At 44.8% G+C, this 24116-nt stretch overlaps 1 protein-coding gene across 3 annotated transcripts in view; it reads right to left on the reverse strand.

Moving 5' to 3' along the window:
* ARAP3 (ArfGAP with RhoGAP domain, ankyrin repeat and PH domain 3) overlaps positions 1–23302 on the reverse strand; it is a 194453-nt gene extending 171151 nt beyond the window's left edge. For all 3 annotated transcript variants that reach the window (XM_088447431.1, XM_088447432.1, XM_088447430.1), the window contains exon 1: positions 23089–23302. The gene's annotated coding sequence lies outside the window, so the exon portion shown is untranslated. The remainder of the gene's footprint in view (positions 1–23088) is intronic.
* Between the last annotated feature and the right edge of the window lie 814 nt (positions 23303–24116).

The following is a 24116-nucleotide window of genomic DNA, read 5'->3' on the forward strand; positions in this document are numbered from 1 at the left end:
TACCATATCTTTATTGCACAAGGAACACGTCCATTAAGGCTTTAGCCTTAGTGATCGGAATTTCATTGCTTTTTTTTAGTTTGAGTGGCAGAAATTCAGTAGGTTTTGTGAAATTTCAGATCATGTCTAAGAAGCCTTAATGGGACATGTGAAACCGTAAGGTTTTTTGGCTATGGAATATATATATATATAAATAACCTCCCAGTTGCTCCTTATATGTTAGCAGACTAATCCACATTCCCTAATATTCCACCAGAATGTTAGCATATGAGGTAGGCCATGCATACAGGAATCCTTACCGCCATTTTTTTTCAACAGCAAAAGAAAAGAAAAAATAATTTTTACATTACCAAACATACACTTACTTGGATTTCTTTTTTACTCTCTTTCTCTGCTTCTCTCTCTCCCTCTTTTGTCTCTTTTATTTATTTTAACTGGGCTGCTCTTCTCCCCCCTTCCTCGCTTCTGCTCTTCCCCATTGCCCTGCATTTTTGGGAGTCTCCTATTGACAGAGACTCCCATCTAGGTTCATATGGGGCCTATTTATCACAATCCACATTTTATATGCGATTGTAAAGTGATTTTTTCAACTGAACACACATTGCATTGCTGTCCTGGAGGCAGCAGAAGGGGCGCTGGCGGCTGCTGCTGAAGATCCACAGAACTGTCCTGGAGAGATCAGAGGGGGAGACTGCGGATGCTGCTGGAGATCCACGGAGCTGGAAGACAGGGCAGAGGAGAATAAATGGCCTGGTAACCATGCTGAAACGTAAGTTTCCGCATATTTAAATTACCGGGCCATTCATCATCAGGAGTCCCAAATGGACCACCTGATATTCAGCAAGCTCCGAAAACTGAAAATTTTCGGATTTTGCTAGCGAGAACAAGCGCCATCTTCAGATGCTTTTTTATAGCAGCTGTCCCCGCAGCGGAGCAATGATGAATTGCTCCGGTGTGAAGTTTCTCACGCCCAGGGGCCCCCACACTTTAGGGGCCCCAACACTGTACCAAGCATTGCCCTGAATCGGACCACTCTGGACCGCTATACACTACCTTGCCGGCTCGTTTTGGTTTGTTCCTTGAGACTGACGGAGGAAGCTTTGTCTCCGCCTCTACATTGGGTGGCCCAGCCGTGGCTGCCGATCAAAGCCCCGCCTCCTTGCTGGCACATTGCCGTGATTCACAGTGTATGGGTGGGGGCAGGGCCTAATGTCGTGACATTTCCGTCTCCATCAGAAGAACCTCATGCTGGAAGCCTGAAACACAAACAGGTAGTTTGACTGTGACACTACTAGCGTCAGTGTGTGTGGCTGTGTGTGTGCTCGTGCTCTCTCGCCCTCCCTCTCTCTCTCTCTCTCTCTCTCTCTCTCTCTCTCTCCCCCCTTCTTTCCCTCTCCTCCCCCCTCTCTCTATTTTTCCCTCTTTCTCTCATGCTTTCCCTTACTCTTCCTCCCTGTCTCCGGGGGTCATGGCAATTTTATTGGTAGGGGCCCCCACAACTCAGTTGCCCTGGGGCCCCCACAAGCCTTAATTCGGCCCTGTGGATACTTAGGTTTCCCTTGCAGCGAGATGAATACTTAATCATCGGCGGCCATACAGCCTCTGATGATGAATAGGCCCCTCAATCACTAACATTTACGTATATATATGAATATTAATGAATATGGGAGTCTCCTGTTTAGACTGAGGCTCCCATTTATTCATTTTTATTATTTTTATCATTTAATCTGTGGGTGGGCTTGGGAGTTGGGGCACTTGGGCAACGGAAATCTTTGGGGGATGCTGATTCCTCGCCCGGACGCAAGTTAGTGTGTGTGCCCCCCCAGAGAAAATAAATAAGATGCATATATCAATATATATATATATATATATATATATATATACTTGCACGTGCGAATAGCATTGATCAGAAATAATTATTGGGACTAGAACCCGATAATTAATAAATATGCCACTTTGGGGCCCCATATTAATTTATATATAAATACATTCAGTCTATATATCCCTCACACAGTTCTCCCTCCTCACTGAGATCCCCCCCCACACACACATAGTTCTCTCCACTGACTCAGATCCCCCCATACAGCTCTCTACCCTAGGCTTGCCGACATTTAGCTCCCTCCTTCTGGGAGGGAGCTGTCGGGCTTACACAGCGGGGGGCATGGCGCGGTCAAAAGGGGCAGAGCCCGGTAGCTGACGATCATTGGGGGCGGAGCACGAGGGCGTGACAGCGGCATCGTGGCTCCGCCACCTCTTCACAATGCCGAGATTAATGGCATTGGGGAACAGGGGGCGGAGCCCTGATGACGCGATTCAGTGTGGAACGCGTCACCCCCCCTCCCCTCCCGCTGTCGGGGTCTATACTTTCAACTGCGGGGGGGCGGACACTCGACAGACTTGTCTGCCTTCCCGGGAGCGGCACTCGATTTTCGGGAGGCTCCCGGCCGAAGCGGGAGGGTAGGTCAGTATGCTCTACCCTCTCACTCAGCTCCCCCGCTCTCTCACACACACACACAGCACTCCACCCACACACATCCCCCATCTCACACAGAAGACCTCCACGCACACACAGCTCTCCCTAATCACTAAGATTCCCACACACAGCTTTTGAGAATTAAGAAAAAGCACAGTCTTACAAAAGCAGCCAATTTTGCAGGAGATAGGGCTTTTTAGACACTTATAAATGAACACCAAGGGCGGGAAGGTAAAAATGCGGTCAAACCTCTGAAAATGCAGTTTTCAGTGGTTTGGTCGCATTTTCCATATGCACCAAGCTACAACGCCATTGTGACGTGTGATGAGGTAAATGGCTGCAGGGCCCTCGTCCCTCATGTGCTTTGCCTCCCCTTACTTATACTTTCCTTTAAAATGTAAGCTCTCACTAGCAGGACCCTCGTCCCTCATATGCTTCGCTTCCCCTTACTTATACTTTCCTTTACTGCTAACTCCCCAGTTGGCACCTAACACTTGGTTGCTGAGGCCCTGCTGCTTGTGCTATGCAGCTATGTTTAGTAACCATGTCCTTGTCCTGCACTGTTTTGTACTACTATTACTGTTTTTCTTGTATGTTACTTTATGTACTGTGTAAGGCGCTGCAGAACTTTTGTGGCGCCATATAAATAAAGGATAGTAATAATAATAATGGCTGGGGAGGCATTGGCACTGGCTACTATCAGAGTAGTGGTATCCCTCCCGCGGTGTCACCCAATCTGGGGAGGGACAAAATGTACGCACCCCTGAAAAGGGAGTGTGACCTCACAAAAAGGTGTGTGGCCACTTGGGAAGGGGTGTGGCCTCATGGCCGAACCTCATGGTCCCGTTATTACTGGGGAAACGGGGGTGTCAGAGGTGCGGACTGCCCTGTGTGCAGTGCTGGCTGGGTCCCTCACTCTTGTCAGGAGCCGAGTGCTGCACTTATTATACAGTGCAGCACCTGGCTCCTGTCACTGAGGGGGATTCTGCACCTTGGTGTTACCCCTCAGTGAGTAACACCCGGGTGCGGCCCGCACCCCCCTTGTGATATCACTGTATCAGAGCCAGATTTACAGATATATACATGAACACAAGGGTACATGTGGGCATTATACAGAGGTGCAGCAGTATATGTGTGGAAAAGGTAGACAGGGGAGGCAGTGCCTCACCTGCCATACACTTTTTACTCCAGAGTTTTGACTATAAAAATGATTAGTATAATACAAAGAAGATATTTATAATATTTTCTTTTTCTTATCATTTTTATAGTCAAAACTTTGGACTATACCTAAGTATGACAGCGGAGGCTCTGCCTCACCTGACCGCACATCACTGGATGTAGGTGCTTGATAAAATCCTATGGGCTTGCCTCTGCATTGTACACCGAGAGGGATCCAATTTATCTCTCTCCAAGTCTTGGTACATCTCCCCCTGAATAATTAGAAATTGTGGTTTAATTGTAAAGTTTTATGAAGCTTTATACAACATGCCGTTATGTAAAGAAATTAAATAATATATAAGTTTAGCAATGGTTTGAACAATACACCCAGTCTTCTATATAAACCAAACCCACTTACTTCTCAGGCGCGCTATAAAAAAATTAAGCTTTTTTCCTCTTTCTCTTCTCGCCCACTGTTTACAGGTCTTTGAAACTGACTCCTACAACAAACACACAAGGATCTATTCTTTGGGCTCTTGTAATGTTCTCTTGTTTTATTACTTGGCCTCGGAGATTTTACATGTCATTGCTAACGTACTGGAGAACACAGCTTTGAAATCAGCTTTAAATAATTTTTCTTTGGATATTAAGTATAAGATTTATAACTATGTGAATTCAATTTTACTTAGACTATGTTTTTAAATAAAATAAATAAAATAAAGATGTCTGTTAGTGCAATGTGAGCACGCAGATATCCCATACTTGTCCTGATTTGTGACAGACAAAAGCGATATGTACTTAAAAAAAAAAATGTCTTCAATTTGCTTAGATCCAATTAAGACTGTTGGGAGGTACAGCATGAATATACTGACGTGTCCTCACACACTGTGGCTCAAGTCGCGGCAAATAGCCAGATTACTCGGCCGCCCTGAGCGTCTTTCTCGCTTAAAATGTGCGTCTTAGGCACATAAAGAAAACTGGGAGCGAAAAAAAGTACTTTGCTAGATTCCACTGATCAATTTGATGTGCGACACTTGTAAATCTGTGTGCGACTTAATCTGTGTCCGAAGTGCTATGATGCAGCAGCAGCGGCTTTTTCTCAGGCCAAGTTGTGCTACGCTTCATCTGTGTCTGTGTAAGTGTCTAAAACTAATTCATGTGCGGTAAAAGTCGCAGCCCAGCATCTCTAGTACACTGCGAGTGGTGTTTCGCTGCGTCTGTGATGCGAAGAAGACGCAAACTTTAAAGATATAGAAGGAACGCTACACCTCTCATAGAGTCCATTGATACAGACTCTCTGGCTACCCCTTCCGGGAGCGAGCCGTAGCCAGGTCGGCACAGCAAGGGGCGTGCCTTGGCAAAGGGGACGGTGCAGGGGGCATAACGTTGCGACCATCGTGGACTCACTGCCCCACTTTACAATGACTAGATAACCGGCATTAAAAAGCGGGTGGGGGGCGTGGCTATTATGACACGATTCATTGGGAATCGCGTCATCATCTATCCAATTCACATAGAAAGTGGATGGCGCCGGGCAGAGAAGTCACATTTCTCTGAGTGGAACTCTTCTTTCAGTGTTTTGCCTAATTAATATGTGGCACTTGCCTTCGGGAGATGTACCAGCCACATACACAATACTTCAATTTCACTGAATGGCCGCAAAACTAGGACAATGATAAAAATGCAATTGTTGAAATCATTGTTGGCAATACTCATACGTTGACCACTATTGGCCTATGTATGCAGCCAGCCTTGGAGTGCAATAAAATTCCCAATGCGGTCCAAATGCCAAACTGAGCCTGGAATGGATGGAGCTGGTCCAGGTTCACAAGCAACATGCTAGTCCAACATAACTGATTGTGTAGAGCAGCTTTAAGAACATGCAAAGTGCATAAAATATATGATGATATTTTATATTAGACTAAAATAATTATATGTATATATATATCTTGAGAACGATGCATTAAAGGGCATCGAAACGTTGATGCAATAATTCCTGCCTACTGTTATACTTTTCGTGGAGTGCCGCTGCCAGAGGAATTGTATTTGGGACCATTGCTGGTTACAAGCGGAGGGCACCCTTCTTTGTTGGTGACTGGAAGTGCCATCTCTTCTGGATATATTTATATATATATATATATATATATATATACAGTACCAGTCAACATACCTTCTCATTCAATTGTTTTTGTTTATTTAAATTATTTTCAACATTGTAGATTAATACTGAAGACATCAAAACTATGAAAGAACACATATGTAATTATGTTGTAAACAAAAAAAGTGTTAAATCAAAATATGTTTTATAATTTAGATTCGTCAAAGTAGCTCCCTTTTGCTTTGATGACAGCTTTGCACACTCTTGGCATTCTCTCAATCAGCTTCATGAGGTAATCTCCTGGAATGGTTTTGAATTAACAGGTGTGCCTTGTCAAGAGTCTATCTGACAGTCACCTTACCAACTGAGTCACCTCATAGTACAGTAAAAGCCTGTGAATTCTAACTATATCAAGCTACTACACATTCTTATTTATAGTCATGCCCCGAAGGGGGGCCCATTTTTTCATCTTGCCCTGGGCACGAAATACTCTAGTTATGCCTCTGCCTAAAAGCTACTATCAGTGCACAAGCACAAGACTGATAAGATCTGAAATGGTAGGCTCTTCCTTGCCCAGCAACCTGCTTATTTTCATTCCCTGAACCCCTGACACCTTCTCTTCATTTGATCCCACAAATGAAGATGAGGTACCTACACTATTCTCATCTTTCTACTGTACAATCTCTCCTCACAAATCAGTAGAGCTCTGTCACCTGTGCTCATCCCTACCTTAATTCAAATAAGTGCTTTCCCTTTCTCTCTTCTGGTATCTTTCCACATTATTCAAGCACGCAACTATTACTTCCATTCTGAAAAAAAAAAAAACAGAATTCTGATCCTAACTCTCTCTCTCATATTATTGTCCCTTCTCTCAGTTCTCCTGCCCCTCCAAGCTACTGGAGATACTTGTCTACACCCGCCTCACACCCTTTCTTCACTTGCACAAGACCCACCTCAGTCAGGCTTTCGTTCACAATACTCCACAGAGACAGCACCGAATTAAGGTACATACACATACTAGAAGATGTACTCACGATGCCATATCGTGAGCGATTTCCCTTGAACTCTCCCTGGCACTCCAGGACACGATATGGTGTTAAAAAGTGTCCAATCTGACCAATGATCTATTGTGGATCCTTAACGATTTCCAGTGCGTTGTGTACGAGATTGGCAGATCTTGCCTGCTGTAGGCAAGATCTGAAGATGCGATGTACGACCCGCGGGTACGCGCATCGGCTGCGTGATGGTGAGAGGACACTCGCAATTTGGACATATTTTACACAATTTGTCGTTCCGATGTGTCGAAATCGGATGAATCGTGCAAAATATCGTCTAGTGTATACGCAATTTAGAGGTAGTGAATGATCTGATCACTGCTAAGTCTAAAGGCCATTACTCACTTATTATCCTTCCAGGTCTCTCTGCTGTATATGACACTGTTGACCACTCTCTTCTTATTTAACTCTACAATCCCTGGGTCTTCAGGGCACAGACCTATCCTGGTTCTCATCCTACATATCTAATTGCTCATTCAGTTTTAGTTTCTCTGTATCCACCTCCTCTTCACTACCTCTACCAGTTGAAGTACCTTACAGTAGGTCCTCCGCTTTTCTCAATCTACTCCACCTCTCTTGGCAAACTTATCAGCTCTTTCAGATTTCAGCATCATCTGTATGTGGTTGATACTCAGATCTACATATCCTCCCCAGATTTGTCACCATCTGTGTTGGTCCGTGTTACTGAATGTTTTTCTGCCATTTTATCTTTGATGTCATCTCAACACCTTAAACTTTCCAAAACAGAATTAGTAATATTTCCACTGGCCAACAGTAGTTACCAACCTGATATCTCTATCACTGTTGATAACTCGACAATCAACCCCACCCCACAAGACCGCTGCCTAGGTGTCATCCTTGACTCTGAAATGTCCTGTGTTCCCCACATTCAGTCTGTTTCCTAATCCTGTTACATGCATCTAAAAAACATATTCAGAATACGGCCATATTTTACACAAGACAGCAAAAACTCTAATTCATGTACTCTTTATTTCCTGCAATGATTATTGCAGTAGTCTCCTTACTGGTCTTCCCCAAAGCAGACTCTCACCACTACAATCCAATCTGAATGTAGCTGCGAGGCTAATTGTCCTCGCTAAACGTTCATCGTCTGCTTCTCCGCTCTGTCAGTCTCTCCATTGGTTACCTGTATTCAACCAAATTCAATAAAAAATACTTTTACTTAACCAAACTACACCGACATACAGATGTGTTCACATACATCTATCTTCCATGCGCTACAAGTCGCGCTACACATAACACGGGAGCTCCATGTGACTCAGTAGCGACGAGACTTTTCATGCAACTTTTTACCTTCGAATGCGTCTTATTCGCATAGCGATGCGGCTGTATCTGCATGCTAAATGCTACGTTACAGTGTTACAGCTGCTGCTACTGTAATGTAGCATTTCACATGCAGTTACACCCACAGTCACACACAGAATATAGGCATGCTGCATTTCATTTTAATCAGCAGAAACTGCTTGTGCTAACTATTCACATTCACGCTATTCACTATACGAATAAGACACATTTAAAGGTAAAAAGGTGCACAAAAAGATGCTCGGCACTACATAATAACGCCACGGCATGGCACGATAAGAGATGTTTAGTTCGCAAGGAGGCTAGATGTATGTGGACACATCTGTACCTTTTTTTTACTTATCTCACAATATCTCTCAAACCCGACCTCTTGTCTCTGCACAAGATCTGCATCAATAATCCACACGCATCACCTGCTCCCATTCACAGTTAAAGGACTTTTTTTGGGCTGCACCCACATTGTGGAATGTCCTCTCACGCACAATAAGACTTTCCTCTAGTTTCCAAACCGTTAAGCGTTCCCTGAAAACTCACCTCTGCAGACAGCTTATCAAATTCCAGAATCACCCATATAACCTCCATTAGCTATCCTACCCAACTACTTACCCTCTAAACAATCCACATATAACTTTACAAACATTTTCTTCCTTCACTACCACATTATGCCAACTGTAGGTTAATATTCCTGTGTAACCAGATCATACAGCCCACCAAGAACCTCTGCAATCTGGCTGGGCCAATATGAAAAATTGTAGCACTTATCCTTGTGCATCAATGCCTATTTCCCTATAGATTGTAAGCTTGCAAGCAGGGCCCTCATACCTCTATGTCTGTTTTTTATTACCCAGTCTTGTTTGTTTACAAATGTAACGTACAGAATATGCTGTGCTATATAAGTAACTGTTAATAAAATAAAAATACATTTGTAACATGTGTCACTACCATATGGACTGGTTTAATTACAGTGGTCTGAATGTACCTAAACTGTCTTTCTCAATCTAAAGTGCATAATCTGAGCAAACAATTGGGCTTTAACTTTAATTGGAGCTAATTTACTAATGCCTTTTTTCCATCAACATTTTGGTGTTGACATTCTGAATGTGGACTTTTCATCCCACACCAGAACTAAGCAACCAACTTGCAATTAACTTTTAACGATCTAGTGTAAACATGATAATTGATGTCCGATTGGTGTCTGTGATTCACTGCAAATTTTGCAAATGGGAAGAAGACCGTGGAATAAGAAAAGGTTTGGGGAAGTGGAACATTACTGAGCTAAGAATAATCTAGTGTAACACCGAGTGCTTGCTGCAGGCTGTGACCAGAAGTCTGACCTTGAATCAATACATCTGCTTGGTGGTCAAGAGCTCTTCAGTCTTTCATGGCCTTGTGTTGCATACTGATCTGTTATTGTCCCTTTGGGGGTAGCTGCACAGCACTGTGCGGCCGCACGGTCGTAAGGGAAAAGGGGCCGGATATGCAAATGATGCACTCGCAAGTTGCGTCCTTAAGATCGGATCGGTAGCTGGCCGACCAAGGGGAGGATTCGGCCGTAAGACAAAAAATACGCCCCCTTCTCGTACGCATTACCAGTCATCTCCGGGCATATAAGGATTAATCGAGACCATCGGGAACCATCGCAACTGGTCGTAGAGCTTAAGGTTAACCATACCCTCTCTTAAGCTCTACGATCAAGTCAGTGTAAAAACCTCCCATGTCACGTGTGCTATGACACTACTTTGTTAATTATGCACTCCCATAAAACGCCGATTGCATAGTCAGGCACGCCTGCGTTCGGATCTCCACTCCCCCGTTCACAAGCACCTTCCCCTGTTACCACCCACAAACGCCTCATCCTGTCACTCAAACTAACGACCTGGCCAAGTTCAAGGAGAGAGATATTTCCGATCATAACAGCTAGTTTGCGCACGTGCATTGCGAATTTTACGCATGCGCAGTTTACCGAACATCGGTGGCGTACGACCGTGCGGCCGCAACGACTGACTCTGAATGAGGTCCTGTATGCCTCTAGTAGGTAGACAGCCCAGGGGAATGTTATCATCAGCTATGCTAGGATATAGTCTGCATTTCTTTTCCTTCCAGTTCATCCCAAAAGCTGTCATTTCTGTAGGTGGGAAGAAAAGTTAGAGGTGGACACATGTCTGCCTATGGGGTGATCTGTCTTATATGCCTTTACTGGGATCCGGTCTAAAGAGCTACATTAAAAAGGTCGACAATGTCTGGATAGACACCAGATGTTAAACAGTCAATAGGTCGACAGTGACAAAAGATCGACAGGGACAAAATGTTGACACCCTAAATGTCGACATATAAGGTCGGCATGTACAAATGGTCGACATGTTCAAAAGGGTTGCCACAAAAATGCTTGGCACATTTTTTTTGTTTGTTTTTTTAGGGTTAGGCACTTACCGAAGGGTTACGGTGAGGGTTAGGGTGAAGATTAGGGTTAGAAAAAAAAAATTGTGGCGACCATTTTTTGTGTCGACATTTTGACCGTCGACCATTTGTACTTGTTGACCTTCTCACACGTTGACCGTCAGTGTGTCGACCATTTGTCCATGTCCACCTTTTGTCCCTGTCGACCTATAGACTGTCTAACATCTGGTGTCTACCTAGACATTGTCTACCTTTTTTCTGTAGATCTTTCAATCCACACCCCCATTACTGAGGCTCCCAGCTCTGTCCTAGAATGGATACTAAGGGAGGAAACACTCCAGTGTAAGTTTGAGGTTTTTGGGTACAGAAATGAACTCCATGAGGAATGAATGCAGGCTAATGCAGAGAATATTAGTGGATTTAAGGGTGTCAATACACAGTGTAAGTACGGCACATAAGGTTTGAGGCTATGGGACGAACTTTGTGCACTTAAAATGACAGGTTAATATGGCAAGCGGAGGTGGTGGATAACAGGGAACTGTTCCTAATTACAGATGCAGCAGTATCAAGGCACACATGATAAATAATTTGTCAATATGTTGGCAGTGGAACTATAATGTAAAAGCTACAAAGACAGGATGGCAGACATGCCCCTCGAAGTATGAAGGTGAGATATTCCATTTGGTCTTTCCTCTGGTCTTTTGGAGTCAATGGGCACGATTCTATTCAATGCGATGTGAATAGCGCAGGGGAGTGGGCTCCCGGAGCTATTCAATACACCGCGCTGTTAAGCCCGACTAAGGCTTTCTTCTCGCAGCCCTCCGGGGATGCGAGCAGAAATCCGACAAAAGTCCAGGCGCAATGCTGTTTTCTGCCCTTAGCGCCGGGAAAACAGCACCGCGCAGGGAAGTTTAGTCAGAGAATGCCTGTTCTCACGACTAAACACCCTGTTTAAGGCTTCGAGAACAAACCTTCCCGCAGAATTGAATAGCTCCGGGTGCTGATTCCCGGTGCTAATCACATCGCATAGAATAGAATCGTGCCCATTGAGGGAAGCTACGAGCCAAGAATTACCCGCTAATGCAATGGGGTGACGCTCAGGGGAATCATCGCACCAGCCACTACGGCTGTCTGCAGCAAATAGTTAATATGAGCATCTTTGCGGTGCCAGACTATAGGATGTGCTCGGTGAAGCTGATAATGATAGGATGCTAACTATGCTTCTCCTTTTATGTAATTAATAAGTGCAGTGGTCAATGTACATCCATGCAAATGTGGGTGGCACTTTTAGGGGAGCTGTTACAGGTACGTTATGGTGTGAGTGGGACTGACGCTGCAGATGCATTAGCCGCAGGGTCTAGAAGAATTCGCAAATGGAGGCGGGAGTTATTTTTGTACACGGAAATGCTGCTGAACTGCAGATGCTACTGATAAAAACAGGGTATTTTTTCCATGTTGCATAACATTTCTGTTCATTCTAGTTCCCCTTTAAAAAGAAATTACAATACTTATTTGTTGTTAACATACTGTACACTGTGCAAAAATGTAACATTTTAAAAATAACAACAGCCCCTAAAGAAGAAGTATACATTTTGGAAATAACATATGGGTCAGGCCAAGTCACAATCTATCACTAATGCTGGGCATACACAGCCAGATAAAATGTCTGTCAGACCGACAGACATTTTATCTGGCCAGCTGCCAGCCGCATATGTCGCCGGCATACACTGTGAGAGAAATCTCACAGTGTATAGCCCGACATCCGCGCTCCGCCCCCGGGGGAGGAGACATTTCCCTGTTCCTTCCGTAGGAAGGAACACAGGAAACGTCTGTCTGTCGGCCGCGCTGGGCATACACTGCCCGATGCGGCCGACAGTTACCGGGTAAATATCGCATCGGACGGGCATGCTGGACAATCCTGCATGCCCGACCGAACAATATTTAACCCTCGGTCGCCCGCACACACGCTACAATTATCGGGGCGATCCGACGATATCAGGCGGATCGCCCCGATAATTGTAGCGTGTATGGCCAGCATAAGTTTTGGGGAAACCATTTCTCAAAATTCTTCATTCAGCATGACATAGAGACAGTAAATATAACTGTGCCAGATAGTGATCATATTGAAATCGAGAGGATCATTATTAGCCATGGCGGTAGCAATTACTACCAGGGCTAATAATGGTCCTCTCAACGCAACAGGGCAGAGGAAGACCGCAATCAGCCTTTGCACAGCTTCTGACCGCACTAACAGCCCCAATGAAGGCAAAAGTAATCTACGATCAACATATGGATCTGTGAGTATACCACAACTCAGTATACTGTTACCCTCTCTCGGTCCTCCATTGCAGAGACTTTCAGGCCTTTTGTTTTGACTGCTCCCTGGGGAGGGGACGGATTCCACTATCAACCCAATGTACAGGCTTGGTCCTAAGCAGGTCTGTGTCTTTTTGCTTTTTCTCGTACCACAATGTTCCCCTCATTTCCCATTTCCAGGTGAAATTCCTCCCTTCTACCAATGGTATGCAGTCGGGAAGCCGGCGGACCTAATCCCGACAGCCGGCGAGGGTTAAATGACAGGCGTCTAAATCTAGACAAATGCCATTTTTTCCGACGCCGGGAGACCAGCGCCCGGCATCCCGATCGAAGGGATCCTGGACGCCAGGCGCGGACAGCCGCGCTTTTAGGTTTAGGGCTCCCAGGGGTTAGCCACCCCCCCGGGAGGTTAGGGTTAGGCTAGCAGGAGGGATGGTTAGGGTTAGGCACCCCCGGTGGGGTTTTAGGGTTAGGCACCCCCCGGGGAACTTAGGTTTAGGCGGCGGGGAAGGGGGGGTTAGGCTTAGGCACATAGAGGGGGGATTAGGGTTAGGCACTTAGAGGGGGGATTAGGGTTAGGCACTGGGGGGAAGGTTAAGGTAAGGCACCCCTCAGGAGGGTTAGGGGATGGAATTAGGTTAGTCTATACTTACCTTAGGGACGATCAGGATTTTCAACCATGTCGGGCAGCCACTGTCGGGATTCTAACCGCCGGGCTTGCGTCCAGTGGTAAATCATACCGGTTCCCTAACAATAACCCACTCTTCACTTAATCATTGTATAGTATACATTTGACTCTATGTTAACACTGTGGGGCAACAAATGCTCTGTAACTTTTCCATCTGGCCGCAGATGTGTGCTAACTACATATTGATAATGCAAGAATCCACCTGTGCACAGTGAAAAAATGTGCACTCTCATGTGAGAGCCTGTCCCACCCACTGTTCTTACGCCCACTGCCGCAGCTGTTGTCATCATCATTATTAGTATGTGGACTTATACCAAACCCATGCTGGGGGCAAATGTTCCGGCTGAAACAGACGTCCCATCTCTGTCCAAGCGCTACGATCGAACAATGAAGTTAGCTTACACGCCCATGCCACTCCCACATGACAGAAGAGTTCTGTGTGCAGTGTTCTCCCCAGGCTGTTTTTTAGCGGGCGCACCACCCGGCAAGAAACAGCTACCGCCCGGCACTTACCCCAGCCTCATTGCGCGGCATCCCCTGTTGCCCGGTCACGCTCAATGTGTCCTTGTTGCCATGGACACGGATGCTGGATGTGACGCCGAGCTGCACCGAGGTCGCATGTTCTTCCCATCGGAGGTTCCCAATCCATCTGACATCTGTGTCCACCAGCAATCAGGACACGTTAGTGAGGGTTCTGGGCGATGGGACGCGGTGCATTGGGGCAGGGAGGAGTGCCGGGCAGTAGGTTGTACGGGGATGCGGCGCATTATGACAGGGGAGAGTGCCGGGTGGTGTAGCTTGGGCTAGTCACAGTACAGGGTGGTATCAGGTTGGAGGGCAGACGTCCCTCCCCCTGTATAAAAGCAAGGGCGTGCTGTTCGGGCGGGGACAGTCGTCTGAACACATAAAAGAGAGTAGACCTGCGTCCACTCTCTGTCTGTATAGGAGCTGAAACAAAATCTGTGGGGAGAGGAGTCTGGAAGTAGGGACAGCATCTGGGCGCTGTATAAAAAAAACATTGTGGTGCCAGCAAGTGGGGGACAGTATCTGTGGGGAAACTGTATCTGGGAGCTATATAAAAAATTAATTCTGTGGTGCCAGCACTAAATAACATGATGCTGATTTCTCTAAAGGGACCAGAAGAAGAGGAGAATTAATATATAATTATGTTAATTAATTATATAAAATGTTATTCAAGTTTAAATCATTATAAGGTCAGGGTTTAAAACATCTTATCATTGCGAAGGCCCCACCCCGCTACTTCTTGATGCCACCCGGCTGGAAAAATTTTCTGGGGAGAACACTGGTGTGATCATATGGTTGCTACCCAGTTACCAGCAATTTCACTGATAGTGTGGTCTGTGCCGGATCAATCAGTAGGCACTAGCAATCTCTGCCCATATGCCTTGCGGAGAAGCAAGATGTCTTTCTTTAGCGTTTGCGCAGTATGCTGAAATCCGCGAGATCCCACTTGCGTCCAACTCGGAAGCAGCCCCTATTTATCTATTCTGGGAGGTTCTCGGACTTTATTACATTGGGCGAGCTTAAAAAGTGTGAGAGAGTACAGCTAAACTCTCACCCTATTACATTTGGCCCTTTTTTGTATTGTAAACACGTGAAATTAAGTATTTTCAAAAAATAAATAAAACAAAAAATGTGCTAACCTACTTAGCGACACTTACCACCATCTTAAAATATAGGCGGCAATGGGTGTACCAGCCACTGGATCCCCTCTGCTCAAACTTCTGTGAACATGCGACTTTTGCTGTAACCGTTCACTAACAGCATTACAAGAAAACCCGTCCGAGCAGGTTAAATACCAGCACAACTGTTATCTGTATAACTGCGTTATCTTATCTAGCGCTTTATATATTGATAAATAGACCCCTTGCTCAGCTGCAAATAAGTCAAGCAAATAAAAACATTTATATTTATATTATCAAAATGTAAAAATTGCAGCTTCAGTGCAACTCTCAGAATCAGGTCTGGAAGATAAAATGTAAAAACCAAACAAACAAAAAACGTTCCGCACACAAACGGGAGAATATACGAGAAGCCGCTGCTTCCCAACGGGTTACCGGTCTATGGGGCATATGTATCAAAGGTTGATGTGAGATAAAATTGAGAGATATATATCACCAACCAATCAGCTTCTAACTTACATTTTGCAGGCTGTGTTTAAGAAATGATAGTTTTGAGCCAATTTTATCTCACATCAAGCTTTGATACATATACCCCTATATTTCAAAATGGCACCCGCAGCCCGGCATGCTTAACAATGACTGTGGGTGCCGTTTTAAATACTCACATACAACCCATCGGGAAGCAGCGGCTAACAGAAGCCACTGCTTTGTAAATTCTCCCCAAAGTGTTGACAACAATAACTGCCATTGCCCAATACTATATGATATATATCACACAATAAAAATGTTTTTTTATTTGTTTATTTATGTCAATGATAATCAGGAAATATAGATTGTATCCAGTTGGAAATATTTGTTTAAGGACAGAGTTGATCTCATGGTGAACGAGATAAAAATATGTTCCCAGCCTCTCAGAACATATTAGACACTAGTTCCATTACAAGGGCGGGACGATAGAATTCCTTTCATTACACAAATAATTCCATCTGATGATTCCAAATGAGGACATAACTTGTTATAGAATTTTTATTTTATTTTATAAATGTATATGAAAACTATATGAGAATTCTTGTGCCCATTGCATTAGATACAATTGTATCCATTGACCAACTTTGTGTTTCAATCTAGGAAAATTAACATAAACGTATCTGAATAAGGACTTATTAAGGGCAATTACTGTTCAATCTGCCTCTCTGATATACAGATAGGGGACGATGAACAAGCAGTTGCATAGGGGCAATGCGGCTGCAAAAATACATGCAAGGCTGCATACAGGTGAATATCCGCATTGTACTTTGTAAGGCGCTGTAGAACCCTTGTGGCGCCATATAAATAAAGGATAATAATAATAATAATTACCGGGAATCTGCGCTTGCGCAGGACATGGGTCCTGTGTGATCGCACGCAGCCCCTTCCGTGCCTATGCCTAATTGACAGGCAGAGGCATTTAAGGGGCTGTGAGGGGGGCGGCCGGCGTTCCCGGAAATGGGGGCGTGTCTGACGTTTTCCGGGAGTGGCAAGGCCAGGGTCTGCGTCCATAGATTCAGTTTCCTGGCCCAGCAAGTCAGCCAGCCTGAGTAAGCTGAGGCTTACTCAGCTGGCTGAAGGTCCAGCGCCATCGACCATCGCGAACGTTGGTTGCAATGGCTATCCCGCCTGCGACCTCTGTCGTAGTGCTGGGATTGCAGACACCTCCTGCTGCATTTGCATATTTACAAGGACGGAATTGCAAAGCTGCTCGCGTGCAGCTTTGCAATTCCATCCCATTCTGAACCACCCCCTTAGTTCCGTGCACGCAGTGCGAGTGTAATTGCGTCCGAGTTGCATGCGAGCGCTGCAGAATGTGTGCGCTAAATAAGTAACTGTTAATAACTAATAATAAGTGATTAGACATTCTCTGTACAATGATGCCCAATACGTTGTACAATGATGCACAAAAAGTTATTAATAAAGTAGAGCAGAGGGTGTGAGCTGTTAGTAAAATAAACTCTTAGTAAACAGACACTACAATAAATACTGTTCTCTATGAAATTGTTGACCACTGAAAACAGTTGACAAAAATCACCAGAAAAGCTGCCAAACATTTTATCACTTAGCTGGATGGGTCTAAAGCTGGGAACACACCATGCCATGGTCCGACCCAGCGACGGTGCAATGCGATGTAACGATACACCGCGGACGCCATACACACGGCACGATCTAGTGTATGACGGTCCAATGTGTTGTTACCTGCAGCACTGTCATTTATTACAATGCATTTGAACGACCACCATGAACGACAGATCGGGCGTACACACTATATGTTTTGTTTGGCATATCGTAACGTTCCACTTTGGAAGTATACATCGTACGGTATATTGTATAGTGTGTACCCAGCTTTAAGGTCGCACTGCAAATAGGGAAGTCCATGGTAACTGCAAAACAAAGGACGACTTTGGATTCCAATGACCGAAAACCAAAAACAGAAAACAAAGAATTGCACGGCTCTCTTGTACTGTGGGCCTGATTCAGAGACGGACACTCTGAACGAGCGCTCGCTCTGAATCAAGGCGTTTTGGTTTTTTTGGGGTCGGCCTCCTGGCCGCTCGCATAGCTCTGGGTGACCACCCACAGCTATTGCGAGCGGCCAGGTTGATGGTCGCTATGGTCAAGACCATCGCGACCATCGGGCTTGCGACGAGACCCTTGTGGTAGGGTCTCGTGGCCGCAAGCCCCAGAGAGCTTCTGGCTCTCTCCACTGACATCACTGGCGATGTCAGTGGGGCCGCCCCCAAACGGCAGGCGTTCCTTCGGGAACGCCTCCGTTTGGCCAGCCACCCCCCCCTGCCCGCCTACCAAACGGGGCGAGCTATCAATCACCATCGACAGCTCGCCCCCTTTGGTGCGAGACCCGGAGCGACAGAGTACCCTTCGCTAGCTGGGTCTCGCGCATGCGCACAACGGAGCCGGCTCCGTCGTGCGCATGCCCAGTGGGCAAACATCGACCCGGTTGCGAGCGCTCAGTGCTTGCGACCGGGTCTGAATCAGGCCCTGTGTGTGTACCTTTGTTACAGACTGTAAAAGTCGCTACTTTTTCATGACAATGTGTATTTCCGCACACAAAAAGTCGCTGTAAATGTATAATAGGCCGTCAATGGAACAAAAGGGTTAAACTGTGAACAGGAGACACTACTCTGACTTGGCAAAAGTTTAATCAGCAACTTCCTGCAAAGAACAGAGGTTTACGTTTGAGGTGGTTTTAGGGCATGTCCAGTTATAATTTTTCTTTTCTATCTTACAGTTCTATTTCCTGTTAAAAGAATAGTGGGCTTATTTTAGGAAATCCCTTGTCTTCCTTTCTACTTTCTAAGCCTGGATAAAGATTTCTATTATGCTTAGATTATCCCCCCTCTATGCCGCCCCCTCCTCGATATGACCCACTAATAACATGCAAGCCACCATCCGTACAAGCAGATGCACCATGCTGTAAGCTTGATCCCTGCGTGACACTGTCTCCGTGTGGAACACTGTCACCCCAAATAGTTTACTCAATGTTATTTCAAGATACATTAGGACCAGGTGTTTGGTATTCAGCTGAGGGGTTTTTTTTTTTAAAGCTATTTCTAGGTCTGGCCGAACCTGTAAAGAGTCAGCGGACAAAATAGGAATCTTAATTTCCCTGCGAGGACAAAGCGCTTCAGCGGATAAGGTTACATCTGGTCACTGAGGCCCTCCTCAGCTTCTAAATTCTAACATGCAAATAAGGGTTTTAATCCAGATTTGGCATTTAGTAGACCGATTTCTGAAAGGATTCGGTATTTGGTTAATTAATTCATTAGAACACATCTCTAAACATTATAAAATATACCCTTCATATTATAAGAAACAAAATCCCCATGACTGAAACACAAATAAAAAAATGGCTAATGCCATTTTTTTAATGAAACACAAATGTCGATATATTGTTTGTTCTGTCGACAACCAATATATCGGTTTGTATGCCTGAAATGTCTGTGAGTGACATCATCACAGATATATCAGGTCAGCCCTGTGGCACAGCCGGAGCCGATATAGCATGCAGATATTTTGGTGCATCTGCGTACAGGTGGACACGGGCCGCAAGGACTCCCGACACTGACATCTCAACTGGACGGGCAAATTTAAATGTCTGGGTAGACATATTAAGTGATCAATTGGTAATAACTATATATGGCTGACCAACAGGCCAGTCGGCCGCTGGGTCGGGTAAGTATATAACCAGCTTTAAATAGATAATTATTATTTATTATTACCAGTTATTTTTATATCGCACACATATTCCGCAGCGCTTTACAGAGAATATTTGTCCATTCACATCAGTCCCTGCCCAGTGGAGCTTACACTCTATATTCCCTATCACATGCTCACACACATACACACTAAGGTTAATTTTGTTGGGAGCCAATTAACCTACCAGTATATTTTTGGAGTGTGGGAAGAGACCAGAGTACCCGGAGGAAACCCACGCAAGCACAGGGAGAATATACAAACTCCGCACAGGTAGGGCGGTGGTGGGAATCGAACCCACGACTTCAGTGCTGTGAGGCAGTAACGCTAACCATGACATCATCTGTGCTGCCATAGATAGATAGATAGATAGATAGATAGATAGATAGATAGATAGATAGATAGATAGATAGGATAGGATAGACAAATAGAGAAGTATGTATAGCTGACCAATAGGCCGCTTTGACGGCACAACGGCCAGTAGGCCGCTGGGTCGGGTAAGTGTATACCCAGCTTTAGATAGATAGATAGATAGATAGATAGATAGATAGATAGATAGATAGATAGATAGATAGATATATAGATAGATACTGTAGGTGTGAGATAGATAGATAGATAGATAGATAGATAGATAGATAGATAGATAGATAGATAGATAGATAGATAGATAGATAGATACGAGGGTGGATCCAAAAGTCTGTGTCCTGACGTAGTAGCAGATGTTGCCCCGTATTGATTTTATGTATGTACTAAAAGTCTTAGTAGAACACTGGACAATTACTGCACTATTTGTCTTTTATTATTGCAGATACTGAATAATAAACAGAACCATATTACTAAAAATTGGGAATAACATCACTTATAGTTGAAAGATGGAGAATGCTGGAAAATGGAGAAAACTGAAATTCGAGCCAACATTAAAAATCTGCAACTGAAATGATGCCTAATGAAATTCACACTCAAGCTTAAGGAACACATTTGATGTCACGACTGCTGTACAGGACTGGTTTGAGGGCCAATCAACTGACTTTTTCCTGAACGGAATCAAGAGGTTGGGGCAGCAATAGGAGAAGTGTATTGCAGTAAATGGAGACTATGATGAAAAATAAATGTCATTTGAACTTAAATTTCTTTGTTATTCATGGTCAGGACAACAACTTTTGGATCCACCCTTGTAGATAGATAGAGCCTGATTCATTACGGATCACAACTGCGATTGCAATATAGATTACGCAAGCAGTCTCACTGCGATAGTATGCTAATCCATTGCGATCGCTATGCCGTCGCAGCACAACATAAGGACACCCACTTTACCTTACACACATCTGTAATCCTTAGCAAGACTGCGAAACCATCTGTACAATCGAGTACCATCGCAGCCTCACGCACACCTACTCAGCAATTGCTAACTTCATCGCATGCTATGAGTACTCAAGCTGCGTACGGTATCGCAGTGGCTAATTTATACACACCCCTGCAACGGCACGACTGCGTTTCATTGACCACCCCCCGTCACCTCCCACAAATGGCACTTCCTGTCAATCACTCTGCGATGGGTCTGTGTGGAGACTGCGATCACAGTTCCCATCGAAGTGGCAGGTTTGCACACTGCGATGCATACACATGAGCAGTACGCAACAATCGGGCGATTGCGTGTGTAATCACAGTCGCGATGAGTAATGAAGCAGATAGATAGATAGATAGATAGATAGATAGATAGATAGATAGATAGATAGATAGATAATAAGATAGATAGATATGAGACAGATAGATAATATGATTGATAGATAGATAGATATGAGATAGATAGATAATAAGATAGACAGATAGATAGATAGATAGATAGATAGATAGATAGATAGATAGATAGATAATAAGATAGACAGATAGACAGACAGATAGATAGATAGATAGATAGATAGATAGATAGATAGATAGATAGATAGATAGATAGATAGATAGATAGATATGAGATAGATAAGGGAAGCAGTCGGGAAGCCGATGGTTGCAATGCCGACCGCCAGCTTCCCGACTGTCTAATCCCGGCAAAGTTCAAATGACAGGCGTCAAAATCCCGACGCTTGTCCTTAGACCTACGCCGGGATCCCGACACCCGGTTTGCCGATCGAAGGTAAGCCACTGGGGGGCAGGGTTACGTTAGGGGCTCCCGGGGGGGGGCTTAGGGTTAGGCAACCCCCCTGGAGGATAGGGTTAAGCTAGGGGAAGGGGGGGTTAGGTTTAGGCACCCCCGGGGGGAGGTTAGGGTTAAGCTAGGGGAAGGGGGGTTAGGGTTAGGCACCCCCCCGGGAGACAGAGTTCGGCTGCGAGGAAGGGAAGTTAGGTTTAGGCACTTAGAGGGGGGTTAGGGTTAGGCACTTGGGGGGGAAGTTAGGGTTAGGGAGGGTTAGGGAGGAATTAGATTAGCGATACTTACCTTAATGGACTATCAGGATTTCCACCTCTGCCGGGCTGCCGCTGTCGGGATTAGAACCGCCGGCCATGCTGATTCGATAGATAGATGGATAGATGGATAGATAGATAGATAGATAGATAGATAGATAGATAGATAGATAGATAGATAGATAGATAGATAGTATTTGCAGAGCTGCAAAGTCAGTTTCCTCGTATATGTATGAAAACATGAGAATACACAAATGTAATCATGCTAGAAGTAAACAAGCTTCTCATTCAGACCAGACAAGGAATCACTCTTTGAACAAACACTTCAGTCATGATGAGTCCTGTCATTACTGGACAGCACAATGATTCATGACTCTCATAAGAAAACACTGTTCTCGACTGTCTTTAGTTTCCAGGACCAACACCAGGATTTAGATGTTTGTCTCTGGAGTTTTTCTTATCACTGGAAATGTCCATTATTTCCACTGCTGACCAACTACCAATAAAATTCCACTTGTACGAAATGCTGACCGCAAACCATACCATCTCTTCTCATCCATTGCTCTGGGGTTGTAAAAGTCAATATGTCTTGAAAAGATACTTTTAAAACAAGCAGAAATCATATTATAATTAAATTCAGTGAAGCTTTCATACATGGGGATTATATTAAGGCCCTTAAATGTCCGCCAAAGACAATATCCATGCTGTCTCCTGCCAGGGGACCATGGCTCAGCTGCAACACTCCCTGGGGGAGATGTACTAAGCTGTGAAAAGTGATAAATAGGAAAATGATTAACTACCAGCCACTCAGCTCCTAACTGTCATGTTACAGGCCGTGTTTGAAAAATTACAGGTTGGTCATTTATCACTCTTCAATTTATCACTTTCCAGAGGTTAGTACATCTGTCCCCCTGGCTATTAGTTTGCATATAAGAGAATTAGAATCATTTCCCTCAGCAAAGTGCAACTAAAACAGGAACCAATAAGTCTATTTTAAATATTTAGAAAGCAGCCAGTTCTAGTGGGTAATAATATACCACCAGCTACAGACGTGTCTGAGTAATATATATATATAGCTGTAGTTACTATGGCAACTCCCTTGTATGCTGATTCATTTTAGTAAAGTTGTTACACCGTAGACAAAGAATTCAGTGGACCATAGAGAAATATCTTATTTTTGTTCACATTCACATTTTGGAGAGTAAATAAAAATACATGCACTTTATATATGGAATAAGGGATCAAGCAGTTCCCATCTAATGTAATATACACACTGTAAAATCAGTACTCACCACGGTCAGTGGGTCTTACACGTCCACAGCCTGTGAAGATGGTCCTTGGACAGTCCAATCCTCCAGTTTAATTTGCAAATCCTTGCAGACAGCTGTGTATTTCTCTTTTGCACTACGCCACGGCGCACAGATACGCCACTGCTGCGCTCTCCCTGCCCTGGGGTAGCGCCTGACCTTCCTCCCCGTTCTCAAGCACTTTATCCGGCAGCATGAGCCAGACAGGAGCCGCCGGGCTGCTGCCTCCTAATTAAAGGGGAGGATGGAAGCTATCTAACTGCCGACAGGAATCCCCATGACACAGCAACCATCAGCTCAGCGCTTCTCACCCCTCCTATCTGTATCCTGACTACTAGCACAGCCTATGTATGTTCCCCTGTGATGCTGGACAGCCCCCAGTGGGCTCTGAGCTGTGCAGTAAATGAATATACCATGTTTGCAATATGCAATGTATACAGTTCTTTTTTTTCTGTTTATAAGAATGCACAGGATGCAAAGAGGAAAATGTAAATTATTCAAGTTCTGTTTATTATTAGGACATGATCCATGCTAAATATTTGTAGCCGCTTACAGTAACACAGAATTAGTGGCTGTAAAGCATTGTGGAAAATGTTGACAGTCCTATAAGAACATTATTGAACTTAGGATGTGGTATTTAACACAGACCCCATGTCTACAAAGATGTGTTGGGTACACGATCGGCGCTGATGATGCTGGAGTCCAGAATCCCAGCAGCGTAATCCTGATGATGGAAATTCTGACGCATGCAGGTAAAAATTGTAACCCTTCTCCTAACCCTAACCAACCTTTCCCGCAGCCTAACCCTAAAAGCCCCCCCCCCGCAGCATAACCCTAACCGTCCCCTCCTGCAGGCTAACCCTAACTCTCCCCCCTCTACAGCCTAACCCTCCCCCCTCTGCAGCCTAACCCTCCCCCCTCTACAGTCTAACCCTCTGCAGCCTATTGCAGCCTAACCCTCCCCCCTCTGCAGCCTATTGCAGCCTAACCCTCCCCCCTCTGCAGCCTAACCC

Source organism: Taudactylus pleione, unplaced genomic scaffold, assembly GCF_031769625.1.
Source record: "Taudactylus pleione unplaced genomic scaffold, aTauple2 ptg000431l, whole genome shotgun sequence".
Taxonomy (NCBI): Eukaryota; Metazoa; Chordata; class Amphibia; order Anura; family Myobatrachidae; genus Taudactylus; species Taudactylus pleione.